The sequence below is a fragment of the Dreissena polymorpha genome, chromosome 5 (assembly GCF_020536995.1).
Source record: "Dreissena polymorpha isolate Duluth1 chromosome 5, UMN_Dpol_1.0, whole genome shotgun sequence".
In the NCBI taxonomy this organism is placed as follows: Eukaryota; Metazoa; Mollusca; class Bivalvia; order Myida; family Dreissenidae; genus Dreissena; species Dreissena polymorpha.
In genome coordinates this window covers 26649148-26664592 of record NC_068359.1, presented here as the reverse complement: position 1 = coordinate 26664592, position 15445 = coordinate 26649148, and the positions used below count along the sequence as shown (strand labels likewise).

Below are 15445 nucleotides of genomic sequence, written 5' to 3'. Positions count from 1 at the left end.
GGGGACGCCTTTACAATCAAACATTAGGGCAGTTGATTCAGATAAATGTTCTGACATTGAATCCGTTATTAAGCGAATTGAAGCGCGCCTTGACAAAATTGAAACGTTTGTTGTGCGTATACCACAGGTAAACAGTAAGAGTGCGAAATCTTGCTTCCGGTGTAACTCTCGTGATCACTTCTGAGCATCGTGTCCACAAAAAGCAAATCGCACACCGCGACGTTATAGGACGAATAGAACCCAAAGTGCAACCAATGACAGGTCCGCTAACCTACAGCATCCAGTTAAGGGCAACCCATCTGGGGCCCTCGTTGAGGGAAACTTTTAAATGCTGACTCTGAAGGCCGACAGTCAGCATTAGTACACAATAGGCCTCCATCGTCAAGTAAAGCTAGCGAAATTCACACGGCGCGAACAGGTTCACAATTTAATAGGTTTGATAATGGTTTTTATGTTACATGTAACGTAGGTTCAAAACCCGTGAATTTCTTAATTGATTGCGGAGCAACAACATCTCTTCTTTCTGATAAAATGTTTTCATCAATTTGCTCTGAACGTTCTTTTCTACTAAGATCGGCGCAAAATGTACTAAAAACAGTAAACGGGGAACCAATGGCAGTGGCCGGAAGTGTTGACTTGATCGTTGAAATGTGCGGCGAGCGCTTTGATATTTCATTTGTTGTATGTGCAATTGATGCCGATGGTATCTTAGGCCAAGACCTCCTTAAACAGCATGTTATTTGTATCAATTATAAGAGGTCGTGTTCGGTAATAATGCGGTTCCACTGTGGACTGGCGGTGCAGCCAATCAAGTGTGTATAGTGGAAAGCATGCAAACCATATCTGTGCCAGCTCATACAAGAATGTCTATCCCCGTCAAAATCCCCATGAAAGAACATCTAGCTGAACTTGGCTATATAGAGCCTTCATTTGATCTTATGGCAAAGTCTGAAGTCGCTGTTATCGGTGGTATTGTCGATACATCTTCGAACACTCTGAATATGCATTTACCTAACTATGGGAATTCTGATGTTAAAATCCACAAGCATACAAATTTAGGTTTTTGTGAATCTTACTTTGAGCATGATTGTTTGTTTGAGCGCATTGCGTCTGTACAGAAACGCAGTGATATTGTTTCTCTCCCTGACCATCTTACTGACTTGTATGAACGGAGTTCCACACACTTATCTGATTCTGAGAAACAAGGTCTTTATAAACTTCTTTGTAAATATCACACTACATTTTCAAAAGACATTGGGCACACAAATCATGTCCAGCACAGCATTAACACACAAGATGCTGCACCCATTCGTCAGTCTCCAAGACGTCTGCCACTGGGCAAGCGTGAAGTCGAAAGAGAAGAGATAAGTAAAAGGTTGGAACGTGGCATTATTGAGCCATCAAGTAGTGCATGGGCGAGCCCAGTTGTGTTGATTACCAAGAAAGACGGCACCCCAAGGTTTTGTATTGATTATCGTAGGCTAAATGACGTCACTGTTAAAGATGCTTATCCACTCCCCAGGGTTGATGATTGTATAGATGCATTAGTCTGGTAAAAAAATATTTCAGTTCTCTCGACTTGAATAGTGGATACTAGCAGGTTGCCATGAAGTCTGAAGACAAAGACAAGACAGCCTTTGCTACAACAATGGGTCTTTATCAGTTCACAGTCCTCAGTTTTGGTTTAGCAAACGCTCCGAGTACTTTCGAGCGGCTTATGGAGAACGTATTAAGAGGTTTGCAATGGGTTGAATGCCTTTTGTACATGGATGACATAATTATTCCAAGTAAGACAGTCAGTGAAGGTTTATCCAGGCTTGAGCATATTTTGCAGCGACTTCAACAAGGAAATCTTAAGTTAAAACCTTCCAAATGTGTTTTGTTTCAAAAACAGGTGAAGTTCCTTGGTAATCTTGTTTCTGAGGATGGTGTAGCAACTGATCCCGACAACATTCAATCAGTAATCGATTGCATAAATTAACTAAATAATTAATATCCTAATAAACTTAGACATCCTAGTATACAATTTACGAGTAAACTTGCAAAGGCATTAATAGACGCGTTTCTTTTAATTTCGCATATTCGATTTTTAGTATTAAAGTTATACTGCTTTTCATTTCAGATTTGACAAGACACTGTTTTTATCGATGTAAAAGATAATGATGAATGTTGCGGTTGTGATAGTGGTAGAAAAACTGAAAGGCTAAGAAGAAAGTGTGTTCCTTTTGAAAACGGTATTCACAGAAATGATTTAGGACGACAAAAAGGACCTGAAACACGTATGATACTTATTCCATTGAACAAGAAACCTTACAGAAAATTTTATAGTTTTAAAAGTTGCTTCATCATTCTAAATAAATATGTATTGATTTTGACATCTGGTTGTAAATAAAACTTCTAAATATAATGAGCTGAGGTATTTCTCCTAAATTACTGGTGACTTTGCGTGACCCTTCAAGCAATTAACATCGACTGCGACTATGCGTGTTTAACCCATTTATGCCTAACGTCTAGAAATAAGGCCTTGGCAAACAGCGTAGACCCTGATGTGACGCCGCATGATGCGGCGTCTCATCAAGTTCTACACTGTTTGCTTAAAGGAATTTCTGTAAGAAACATTCTAAATATATCAATAAATATACTAGATCCCTTATTTTGGAAATAAATTGATCCAATTTAGAAGGATGGGTGAGTCCACTAGGCATAAATAGGTTAATTTATTTGCAAATGTTTTGATGTTCAGATAATATTTCGTTTGATCTGGTTCGTCTTTTCTTTCTTAATCCAAGGGTTCGTGTGTTCATGTGAATTAAATACCGTTAAATTGTGTTTTTACGACTTTACTTTTATAATCTGATATAAATCTTATGATCTCTGATTATAATCTTTTATAATCTGATAAAACGTTATTGTTAGCAAACAAGAACACAAGTTCAGAACAATTTGTAACACAACAGCAACGAAGTTAGAGTTGTATGCATATACATTCTAGTGTTTTGTGAAGAGTCGAATCTCATATAAAACAAAATGTACAGTGTCTGGAAATCTCAAAGTGAATAATCTTTGCAGATATGTTCACATGACACATAGAATTAGTGTATGGTGTGTTTTACAAACGTATAAACGTGTCAGAATCGACTATGTGCTTAGAATATCTTGGTCATTATTAATTTAATTGAATAACAACATGGCATTCATTTTTCGTATCCATGCGTGTGTTTTTTGTCTGCTGCATTTGTTTCATGCATATACACGTTAATGTTGATTATCGTTGTTTTACCACAATATATTACTCAACGTTACTATGGTTCAAAGCATGACAATAACATTAATCTTATACATCTAAGCAGAAATCCTCACATAAGAAATAATACAACGAGCATATTATCGTTTAAAATACAATAATTGTCATGTTATTACAAATATGTTTGTATATAAATCATTTCACGTCATACCCAAACAGTGTTTATGTTTTAACAATCACAAAACAAATCATCATAAGTGTCAATGACTTGTTTCCGGACTTCCTTTGAACGATCCTTCCATTCCCTCACCCTCCAATGGCGACTATGTTGCCCTGCAGAGAGAGAAAAAAAGAGAGAATATCGCGAAAGATTCTTTCGAAATTTCTGTGATTTTATGAACATTTACTATTGAGCATTAAGGTAATGAAGACACATATCCGTAATACCCTGTACGTACAAAAATGTAGCATTTATGCTTTGAACAGGTAAATGCTAGTTAAAATAACAAGGACAACACACGTTGTGGCCCTACTTTGGTAAGTCTGTTGGTTGTTTAACACATAAGCTTGTGTTTAACGTACGGAAAATATCTTTCAAATACATGAACAAAAACATGTGCACCTGCGTATATGCAGTCACGACTCTTTATCAACATTAGGCACACTGCATTGATACGAACAATTGCATAAACTACAATAATGCTCACAAAACCACATTTAACCAAAAATTGAAATTTGAAATAGTTGATAAATAGATATTTAATGATATAAAATGTGTTTCTATTATATTGGAATGCAGACATGTAAAAATAAAAGCTAAGCTATGTACATTACAGCCACACTCGGCACAGATGTCACAGACATTTGAATTCTGTAGACTTTTTGACTGGTAGAATGACGTTACTTGGTTACCTTAAGGGGAAATATTGTTTTCAATATATTTAAAAACGCGTGTGTATACACGTCATGTTTAATCTCGAGTCTCACCTTACGGTAATTAATTTGTTACGCATGTATTGGTTAATGTAGATCTACATTATACCATTATGTTTTAAACTATAATCACTGAATCTACATTTTTTGTTAAACACTACTATTGACTTTTTGTACCTTCGAATTCAGATGAGTATCGTTTATCACATGTTATGCCTACGAAAGAACACAATTTATACCACGTTTCTATTGTTTAAATTTCGTTAGAACAATTTGTTAATTACATCGCCGACTATGACTTCGTTATATTTCCATAATTATATGTAATAATACTAAATATATCAAAATGTTGATTGCTTACTCGGCTGATAGTAGTCATATACACGGATAGCAGCTGGTTGTGACTTGGCCACCATTGCAGTTCGGATAATATCCAGCGTCAGGCACAGGGGCGTAGGGGTAATCTGTGTATAATAGTAATGCATACCTTTACGGCAAAGTCGTTCACAACATTGGTGCAATCATTTTATATGTTGGTTTAGCAAATGATTGGTCAACAACACATATTAATGCAAATTTAAGTTTTTTTCAAATAGCATACCTTTTGGACCAAAATAGCGCGGTGTTACAGTTGATCGCCAAACAAGTACATTGAAATAAATAATATGACAGCCCACTATATTTTTACCTGATTGAAGTATAAAACGAGCTTTCTGTCCTTTGATTCCACACGTTTTATCTCCACTACTTTTTCAATGCTTTCAAGATCCGCTTCGAATCCAGATGGAATGCCAAACTCCTGGATGGCCATTCCACTAGTACCGGCCTTCAACCATCTGAAAGAAGAGGGCCATGACTTAAATGTGACAATGCATTTACATGAAAAATATGCAGTGCGTTACACAAAAGATCAACCAAAATGTGCTGCTGAATGCCAAAACAGGTCATGGCAATCATTGTCAACAAACATTACAAATTAAAGTACATTCTTCAATTATCTGCATACATAACATACATTTTTAATACGCCAAATATGAAGTTTCTCGCATTTCACCGAATCGTGAACACTTACTTGACACATGATTTCACTGACAGCATATCCATGGTTTCAGTAACTATGGTGACATCGATCTGGAAGGAGGGCGTCTCAATTTCTTGTTCAACGTTGAACGAGAGTCCGACCTGAGCAAATACAACAAACATTTCATCTTACGCACATGCTAATACCATAACGCCCTTGAAATCATTCGGTAAAATTGCTGTGTTTACTTGGTATACCGGTATATAACATACCAATAATACTGTCTTCCAATTTCTGTGATTGAAAATTATCAAAACTGAATAATTGCACGTTTCATTTGGATAAAACACACACTTACATCCAACAGAGCCATTCCGTGACCAGTTGCGCTAACAGAAACATGGCTTGGAATCGATGACAACTAAAACAGCAATAAAAACATAGAAACATATGTAAAATTGACACTGCTATCAAAATAAAGTACATATTGTATCGGCAATGCAAACTGGTATTAAAAGAAATGTTTATTTTATTTGTACGAGTTTTTTCTGAAGTATTCTTTTCTAAACATATTCTACTTACTACAACGGACTGCATGACAAGAGCATTATGCTTGTTGATGTTGAATGTATGCGTGAAGGTTCCAGCTGTAACTGTGGCTTGGATGTTAAACGTGTCTGAGAAGATCATAGCAGCAAATATGGATAAGGCTTGAAGGGCAACAAAGGTGTCCTGAAAAACGAAGTTTAGTTAACAAAAAATATAAATGGAATGCAAATAAGTAAATACCATTTATTTAAGTAATACGAGTTCTTTTGAATCATTATTTTTACCTTATTCAGAAATACTGACAAACATTAGAATAAGACACGAAACAACTCGATAACACATTGAAATAGGAGATGAACTTATTGTTTCATTTTGTTTCATCGTTCAAAAAGAACAATAATGTATGTGGACTGTTTTGCGATTAAAATAATCAATATTAATAATGATCAAACATAATTATGCGGTTATTAAGAACGACCTGCAAAAGCGAAATAATTATATTTTTCCCAAAACATTCAGAGTTTGAGTATTGATATATTCGTATAATTAGTTTACAAGAAGGGAGTGATCATCGGACGTGTGTTGAACTGAAGCCTCCATTAGAGTTCCTCTGGGCAGTGATCCACTTCATTATCTGAAGGCCCACGTTCATATCTCCGGCCTCCGCCGTCACCAGCAGGTTGTACGCCGTCATCTCAATGTCGATAGGATTTGCCTGTGAGTGAGCGGGCTGCCAGTGGCTCAGAATGAAGGCTGCCTGGTCCTTGTGCCAGTGGATGGTGCCTCCTACAGGTTAGATTAAATATATGTACATGTTTAATATGGAATCATGGTATTAACGAATAAATACGTATGGGGTAGACTAGCCAGTTTAGTTAATTGTAATCGAGAATCTTTGCAACCAATAAGAAACACTTTGATGCATAACATGTGTATACCACTAAAAATAATATCAAAGTTGTTATTATCAATCGTCGAGGAAATATACACCGAGTCCAAAATATTTCACGGAGAAGTTTCATAACACTATTTGATATATGTTTAACTTTGATTGAAGACACACAACACAAGCCTGGCCATATGAAATCAATCTTGAAACACTTACCGCTAACGATTGCATAATTCTTAAGTGTGGTCTGGATGTCACGTACAGCTGGACTTTTTGCAAGTGTCAGGGCGTAGTTGCAAAGGGAAAGAACGTAGTCATCATTTGTCGTTGCAATTTGGGACTCCATGTAATGTGTTGCCAGTGCCACAGATTGTGTGATTCTCTTGTGAATGCTCTAAAATACCAGACATATTTAAGATATTATAAAGATGTTTTAATTGCAATATAATTAACGAAATAATATTGTGTACAGTAACATTTTATTTCACATGCGTATCATTTCTATAATATTACACTATATACATATTATTTTATCATGTATTTGTACTTAAAATATATTTTTATATTTATATATATCCTAAATCTGCAATAAACGGCACGATTCTAATTACTTGTATTACTTCGTGTAAAATGGACTACATACTACACGTTTTTTAATCAAATGTGTGCATTTTTATCAGTTTAATTAACGTACTCCTTGAAGATCATTGTTTTCAAGAAGTGATTCCAGAACGAAAGCAGTGAGACCGACGCCGGATGCAGCTCCACCCTGAAATCAAAACAGTTTCACACTTAAATAAAATAATTTCCCTCTTGAACTATCTTGTCACTATTAGAAAAAACGTGTAATTCATTAGAAAGATCATTGCTATCATGAAAATTCATAGAAGAATTGATATCTTCATACTCTTTATGTGTTATCATTTTATCAGATAATGCAGATTTATATAATTCCGTGGACAGTGTGATCAATCAAATTAGTAAACAATTGACAAGTTGCACAAACAAAGTTTGCCCCGCCTTTTTGTTCGTTTAAGTTAATTTGTGCAAAGATCTATAGTCAATTAATTGTAGAATATAAACACGTGCTTTGATGTATAAATGAAATATAACTCATTAATCGGTTAATTTATTCAAATATTGAAAATTTGCAACAGGTAAATTGATCGATTTCTACCTGCATATCCTTATCGATCACATAACCAGGCTCTGGGAACGAGCCGTCGGCTTTCTGTCGGTTGATCATCCAGTCGATGGCTCGAGTCAGTGTCTCGTCGTCGATGAAGATTTGCTTCTTGGCCGGGTGGAATGACTTGGCAACAAATGCAGTCAGCCTGTATGAATGGTTTCCAAAATTATGTTATTCGTGTGGTCAAAATAAGTTTTCATGACTTATATGATTAGGTGAACGAATGTTGTGCCGTTTGAAAAAGAACAATGCTTTCCAACAACATGTTTAATCACTACTACCTTGATCGTGAAGTGGCTTGACTCCTCAGACCTTGTGCATTTTGTGTTAAGAATCTAACCTTAAATATGACCTCGACCTTAAGCTGGCGTCAAGGCCGTGCTTTTGCATTTCGTATTAATGACATAAATATTATTTCAATAAATTTCCTCAAATGGTTCCAGAGATATAGAGATGAAGCAGACATGACAATGGAGGTCAAAACATTTGACTGACTAATTCCTCCTGCACCAAATCTTAATCTTCTTATTTTGTACTCCATATTTCTTGAAAATCGTTTGGACATTATAGTTAATATTAATCGGTCGGAAAATTGTTACGCACAGACGACCAGAGACGAAAGGCAACTTGTGGGAAAAATTAACATCACTCAAAAGCAATACATTAATGTTGGGTTGTATATAAGTACTATTATATATATCTTCAATAACAAAGTCTTGAACATTACCCACCACATGCTTCCAGAGGGGTCCCGGTCACCAAAAGCGCTGAATGAGCCGTCCTTGTGTTGATATGTAAGTTCACGTTGATACCCTAAGTTTGACACACCGTTCATTAACAAGAAGCAAATTCAATTGAGTTTGAAATTAATGACTCGTGGACTTCATAATGTAATGTAATAAGATAAGAAAATACGCACATAAAAACATATTATGATAAATGCGTATACATTAAACAAATGACACGAGCCAATACTCATTAGGAAAAATATCTAGGAGCTAAAATGGAACGTGGTGCTGATGAAATGGTTAAGGGCGGACAGCCGAAATCGACCTTCTAGTAATCTGCTTTATTGGTAATTTCTTTAGTCAAATGCTTATTGTTAGGAAAAAAAGTATATCCATTGAAGATTGAATAATTTCAAACTTATATAGAATGTGTAAGACAAAATACTGTGTTTTTTTTAAAGTCACCCAAGTATGCAGTAGATAAGGAACATAAAAGGAACACGATTCAGCACCCTTCCATGTCGACCTAGATCTTTCCCCAACTCATTCAACTCTATTTCCGTCACTCACCTTTCTCCATAAAGCTGATTGCCTTGTTCTCGATATCTCCCGTCAGTTGGTTGGTTGCCGTCAGGTAGTTAGTTACAAAAACGTCTGGCGCGAAGCCGAGCATCGTCTGCTCGCCACATCCGGTCGGCATTTGAAGCAGTTTGTCGAGATTGTTTACCGTTGGTCCAAGAAGGTCACTTGAATAAAGCGCCTTTGTTATTTAATGTATTAAAAAAAAAACATACCGTTAAGCATATGAAATAGATCAATCATGCTTTCAACAATTCAAAATTAACATTGTGTTTTACTTTGTACGTGTATGTGAACTTTTGAATAAATACGTAATATTTTTGTATAGGAAAAGATCAGGTCAAAATGATTGTGAAAACTTTACTTGTGCAAACTTTCATTTATACATTGGGCATGTTAAGTAAGTACTTTTCGTGTACCAATTGCGGTAACGACGATTTTTTTGTGAGCCGGCGACGACCGTTTGAGGCATAGAGATGTAAACAACCTGGCTGAATGTCGTCTGATTCTACAGGTCTACCAAGATTGGGTTGCTGTAATACCTAGCGACTCCTTCAGGCTGTCACAAATGTATAGTAATGACGCATGAACGTAGCACTAAGACATCATATAATGCACTTTTTTTCCATATCAATGGAATGATTTAATCAATTTTAAACGTGTTTGATCTCAAGGTCAATGTACATTAGATTAACTATAAGACCAGTCCTTGTTTGGGTTGGGTTTAATGAAACGAGTTTTGTTGTACTTTTTTCACTTGAAAATGCCAGCCAAAAGCATATGACGTAATGAAGATACACAAATACATTACTAAAATTACCTACACACATACAGGTATCATTACATGTTTGAATAGCCATTTTATATAAAGATATTAAAAAGGGGACCTCTCACCTCAACAAGAAGTTGCCTCTGTACCCCGTCAGCTGCGAGGGCCGACTGGGCGGTCAAAATGAGAGGTATCATGCTCAGGGAGGCGGGAACGATCGGGAAAAACACAGACTTGGCCTCCCCGGTATTGATCTATCAGATAAATATTACAGGTATACCAAACACATTTAAGTTGACGTGGTGCGTATATTTGACACATATTGTCATATTGAATATTAAGTCATATTCAGCATTAAAGTATTGTAAATTAAAACGTAAATTATTAATAATTAATTTACATATGTCAGCATCTATGTAGTTAAATAAGCATAAACGAACGGTATATGAAAAACACAAAATGAATATTTATAGGGACCTTTTCACGTTTTGGTAAATTGAAAAAAAATGAAAATAATTGTTTCAGATTCGCAAATTGTTGTTGTAATTATGATATTTGTGAGGAAACAATAATACTTAACATTTACCATCCTCTAAAATATCCATTATATGCATCTTTTGACGATTTAAAAACCATGAAGTTATAAAGCGTTGCAACGCGAAACGATTGCTTACTTTGGAGAGTTCTCTTGTTATCGTTATGTTTTGTGACATTACGAGGATGGCTTTTATAAAGTATAAAATACACCATTTTCTCTATGAATACGGATGGTTCGAGCCCAGTTGAGGGTACCTTTTTTCTATCTTTAATATTATTATTGGTTTTTACTTGATCTTGTTAGTTCTTATGTTTACATTTATCAATATAAAAGAATTTAATGACAAACTTCAATGCATGCCACAATCTGTGAAAAGGTCCTATAAAATACCAATTTTAACTACGTATTCGTGAACAAACGACGTTGCTCGACAAACACTTTGCTTAATAGATGAAGTCAGTCTTTTGTTCACTGTACAAGAGCAACGAAGCGAGTGGAATTACGTATCTTCATACGTGGACTGTCTTCGTTTGCGTCTGTGTTCCATAACTGACGTGACCGTTAGCGTCAACTGTCATGCTCCTGAAGTCTGACGAACCCTTCAAGGTCACCAGTACCTGAAAATGTAATTTTATAATAAGCGTACATATATAACAATGTTTGTTTTCTGTATAAAGTTTAATGTTTTATCATTTACTGGATTTGTAATTGTTCTTACCGGAAATCAATTAATAACTACAACAATAACATTTTCTTGTATACCTAATGATAAAATTTGACATTCCTGCAATGAAATAACAGCAGTGAAATTAGACAAATTGTTATTTTCTCCGGTGAAAATAACACATTTTCGGAACTGCTTTTTCTATTTTTAGATTATCATATCAAGATGTACTTTCAGTTTTACATATTTGTTATAGCACAAGTGAATTAAAAACGATATTCCATCGAATCCAACACATTTTCTTTTTATTTTATGCCCTTTTCACCGTTTATTTACATTGTAAAAGAGTTTAACCTGAGAATTTCGCTGGTATAATGACGTCATTTTGTGTATTGAAATGTATTGAGGCATGCCACGAGAGAAAGGGTAACTTTTCAGCGAAAGGGAAACAGCTGTTTTTTATTTTCTTGAAAAAGGGGCATACAAGAAACAGAAAATGTGTTCATGTCAGTGACACTGCGATTTCAGTTTAGTATCCAATTATGTCGATTGACAGAGCTACACAATTCCCATGATGAGCATATTTCGTAAATATAATGACCAAGACTCGATGCAAATAGCACTTACACATTATAATGTGCATATAATCCAATCATAAACCAAACACTGACATGAACAAATATCCTCTATATCTTGCTATCATTTCATATGAACATTTAAATGTTGTCGTTGTTAAACAAACTAATACAGGGAAAAGATTCTGTGCATTACCAAATACGCGCAGAAACAATCTTTTCACGACTTTTTTAGATGATTTTTTAAAGTATGCATCAAAGCAGCATTAATGTGTTTATACATGTATTAGAAAATGTTGTCATGTCTGAACCTTAAAACAAAAAGGCATCATATCAATAAAAAAAACACTACAATAACACAGAAAAATAGCACGCACTGCCAACTTTCTGCAAAGTTAGTAATTACATAATGTACATAACTTTTAGGGAGTAATCAATAATCGTATATTCAATTCTTGTAATAAGCTCAATTCTGAGTAAATCGAATTGAACAATCTGTGTATTTTCAACGGTTAAAAAGCGTATAAAGCATGTATAAGTGCATTTCTTGAGAAAAGTAGCTTTCTGTGAAATAAGAACTCGCAGAGATTAACTCTCTTTATCCGTTACAACTGCAATCACACTTTAAATCATCCAATACATTAAATGATTATCGGTTTTATTATTTTTATCTCATCAAACGAAAAATAAAACTTAAAAATGAAAAACAAAAAACAAACGTCGAAACACATTAAAACCATATACACATTAAATATCAAAATATTTTAATCGATTATAATAACAAGGCTTATGATGATGATAAGGATTTGATTTGTTCTGATCATAGTCCATCAATGCCTATGTTCTATTAACGCAGCTTACATCCATAACCTGTGACATGTAGTTAAAGACGTTTGCTTGAAGAGCGAGCTCTTCCCCTCGGACAACAGAGTACGGCAGATTGAGGCTCACGAAAAAAGGCTTGAACGCCTCAATCTGAAATGTGTAACTATCAACTGAAGTTATTTTCACTCGTTATATTTGGAAGCTTACTTCTATCTAGTATTGTCCTATTAAAGTCTGAATTCCGAATAACAAATTCACAAATTAATAACTCCTAATTAAAGTACATTCGAAAAGATGCAGTTAATCACATGTTTTATTTTGTGTAAATATGCAAAACAAATTGTGCCAAACCTTGGCTGGAGAGGAAGCGATTCCCAATCCTGACTTGGAGTGAACTGCAAACGCACTTGCTATCCAAGATGTGATTGTTTCTGGTACAGTAGTTGAAATAGTAACTGTGCCGTCCGCTCTGTAATTCATAACAGTAACAGTTGCAGCCTTGTAGATAAATATCGCTGTATTATATTTCGATAATGTACAGACGATATAAAATGGCTTTAGATAAAATCTTATAAAGAAATCGATTGTTTTTCATAGGAACAAAACAACAATAATTTAACATGAAATGAAATGCGAACTACAGTCATGAGTTAAACAGTTGAATATTAAAACCGAAAAAAGTTACGTGTAAAATACTATATATCAATAGTGTAATTCGGTATTATAATTTACTACATTTAACGCATTGAACATCTAAGAACAATATACAATCCGGATACAGAAAAAAAGTTAATTCTCATATTGTAATAGAAACGATACTATAATATAAGTTTCACAGCACCATATCAAGCTAATATATTGAAAAAATATTTCCTGGCATAATGTATATTATATTATTAGTATTACCAGCTGAATATATTTTAGCTAAAGCTTTCTAAGCGTGTTTTAATTGTACGATAATATTAAAATGGCTTATTCAAACGCTGACACATAATTCCGCATTTATAATAGAAAATACGCATTAAAAAACAATTTAACAAGTGTCGCGCAAAAAATCAAAGCACGGATGGAAATGGATACACTCACAAACAAAACAACATTGAACTTGAACACTAGCTGTCCGAAACAGAATCTTTGAAAATGAAAAGTTCTCTTTGATTTATATTTTGAAGTTTTACCCAGTGGAAGAGTTTGACCAAAGCCATGTTTCTGGGAAGACATTGCGAATACGGTCTGGTAATTGTAAGGGCACTGGGGATGAAGATCCAGTTGTAGCCGTCCCAACACTATTTACTTCTGCCGAAGCCATGATGAAACCGTGGTAATGTGGACGCACTAAAGGTTTGCAGAACATCGCATCGTTAGATGGGAAGATGGGATATGTGTAACAAGGCCATTACGGTTTAAACTTTGCCACACTCAGCTATTCGTATTTTTAATATAAATCCAGTGACACGAATAGGCATCCAAACATCTGAAACGTATATGAATTTTCTACACACAATGGGTTGCAAACTAGTTAGCAAGAGCTAGTGTCCTTGAATTCAGATGTACCCTGTGATGTGGTTACACCAAAGCAATGTATCTGGAAACACGTTTCGAATCTGAGTAACCTCTTGCAATGGGTTTGTGCCAGATGACGTTTCTGACAGTGTTTGCAGGGCAGATCCCTTTTGGAACATCATATCGGTGTCTAAATATCATATGAATTACATAATAATAGCTGTTATTCGGAACTCTTCAGTCTGGGTTTTTCCGATATTTGAGCACGCGCGGTAGGTACAAACAAAAGCTGACTAGCATATTTTCAAAGAAAGTGAATCAATGATTTCTCTTATTGCTGAATAGTAAACACCACTTTTTCTGCTCAAACGTTCGTTATAGTTGATAAAAAATACCATGATTTAATCATTTTTCTTTAGATGAACTAATATCGATCGTGTTCAATTTGTAAGAATACTATGTAACACGATAGAATGCTGCATGTACATGTAAACAGCTTCGGTCACGTAACTATGTCATTGCATATACTGTGCGTAGGCCTGGGCATACCGTTTTAATGGAAGTTTGTCAACGAAACTACCAAGACAGTGATTCCATCGTATATATATTATACGATTCAAATATATTTAAAATCACACAGACAATTACCAAACAACAAAAACCTTACTTCCTTCATTACCATACAGCTGAAGTCTGTTTTTCATGTCTTTTAAAGCTACTGGACCCATTCGTATAGGCGGCTGTAAATCTGAACGGTGTATTTAGACTTTAAACCTGTATATCAGTGTTAGATTTGTTATGTGTAATTAATAATAATACTAGTAAAAGTAATAGCAACAAAAGACTTGAATTTTGACATTTCCTAAAAGAAACACTACTTTCGTTTAATTACTTATTATCCACTTCTGAATGGGAAGCAAATGGGATATCGACGTTTTATTATTTATTTATTTATTATTTATTTATTATTGTAATTAATACTGTAATGACCAGTAAGGTCATTACAGTATTAATTACAATGTTTGTACCTCCCGCGCGCGCTCAAAATTTGGAAAAACCAACAGCGCGCGAGTTCCGAATTAAAAATCTATTGTATTATCTTGTATACCCGGTTGCTGTAAAGTTACTCCAAAGCCATGTTTCTGGAAACACATTTCTAATTCGATCCACCGACTGAAGTGGGCCACTGGGGGCCGGAACTGGTTGCATGCCACCAGGAGCCGACCCCATCGCCATGCCGGGAAACGTTCCTGCCATCATAGGCCCATCTACCATTGGAACTGTGGATTCAGCAATTGAAGTAAATGAAAATTTCGATTAAGTCATGATATGGGTTTCTTGACGGTAAAGCCAGTAAATTAAAGTAATGTTGGGTGAAGCAATTACACCTACACATATAAAATGGAACGACGTATACGGCGAAGAAATAACATTAGATG

The 15445-nt window shown here is 35.1% G+C and overlaps 1 pseudogene; it reads right to left on the bottom strand.

The window, feature by feature from the left end:
• Positions 1-1593: 1593 nt before the first annotated feature.
• LOC127831119 (CD109 antigen-like) lies at positions 1594-15242 on the bottom strand (annotated as a pseudogene).
• Positions 15243-15445: the final 203 nt, after the last annotated feature.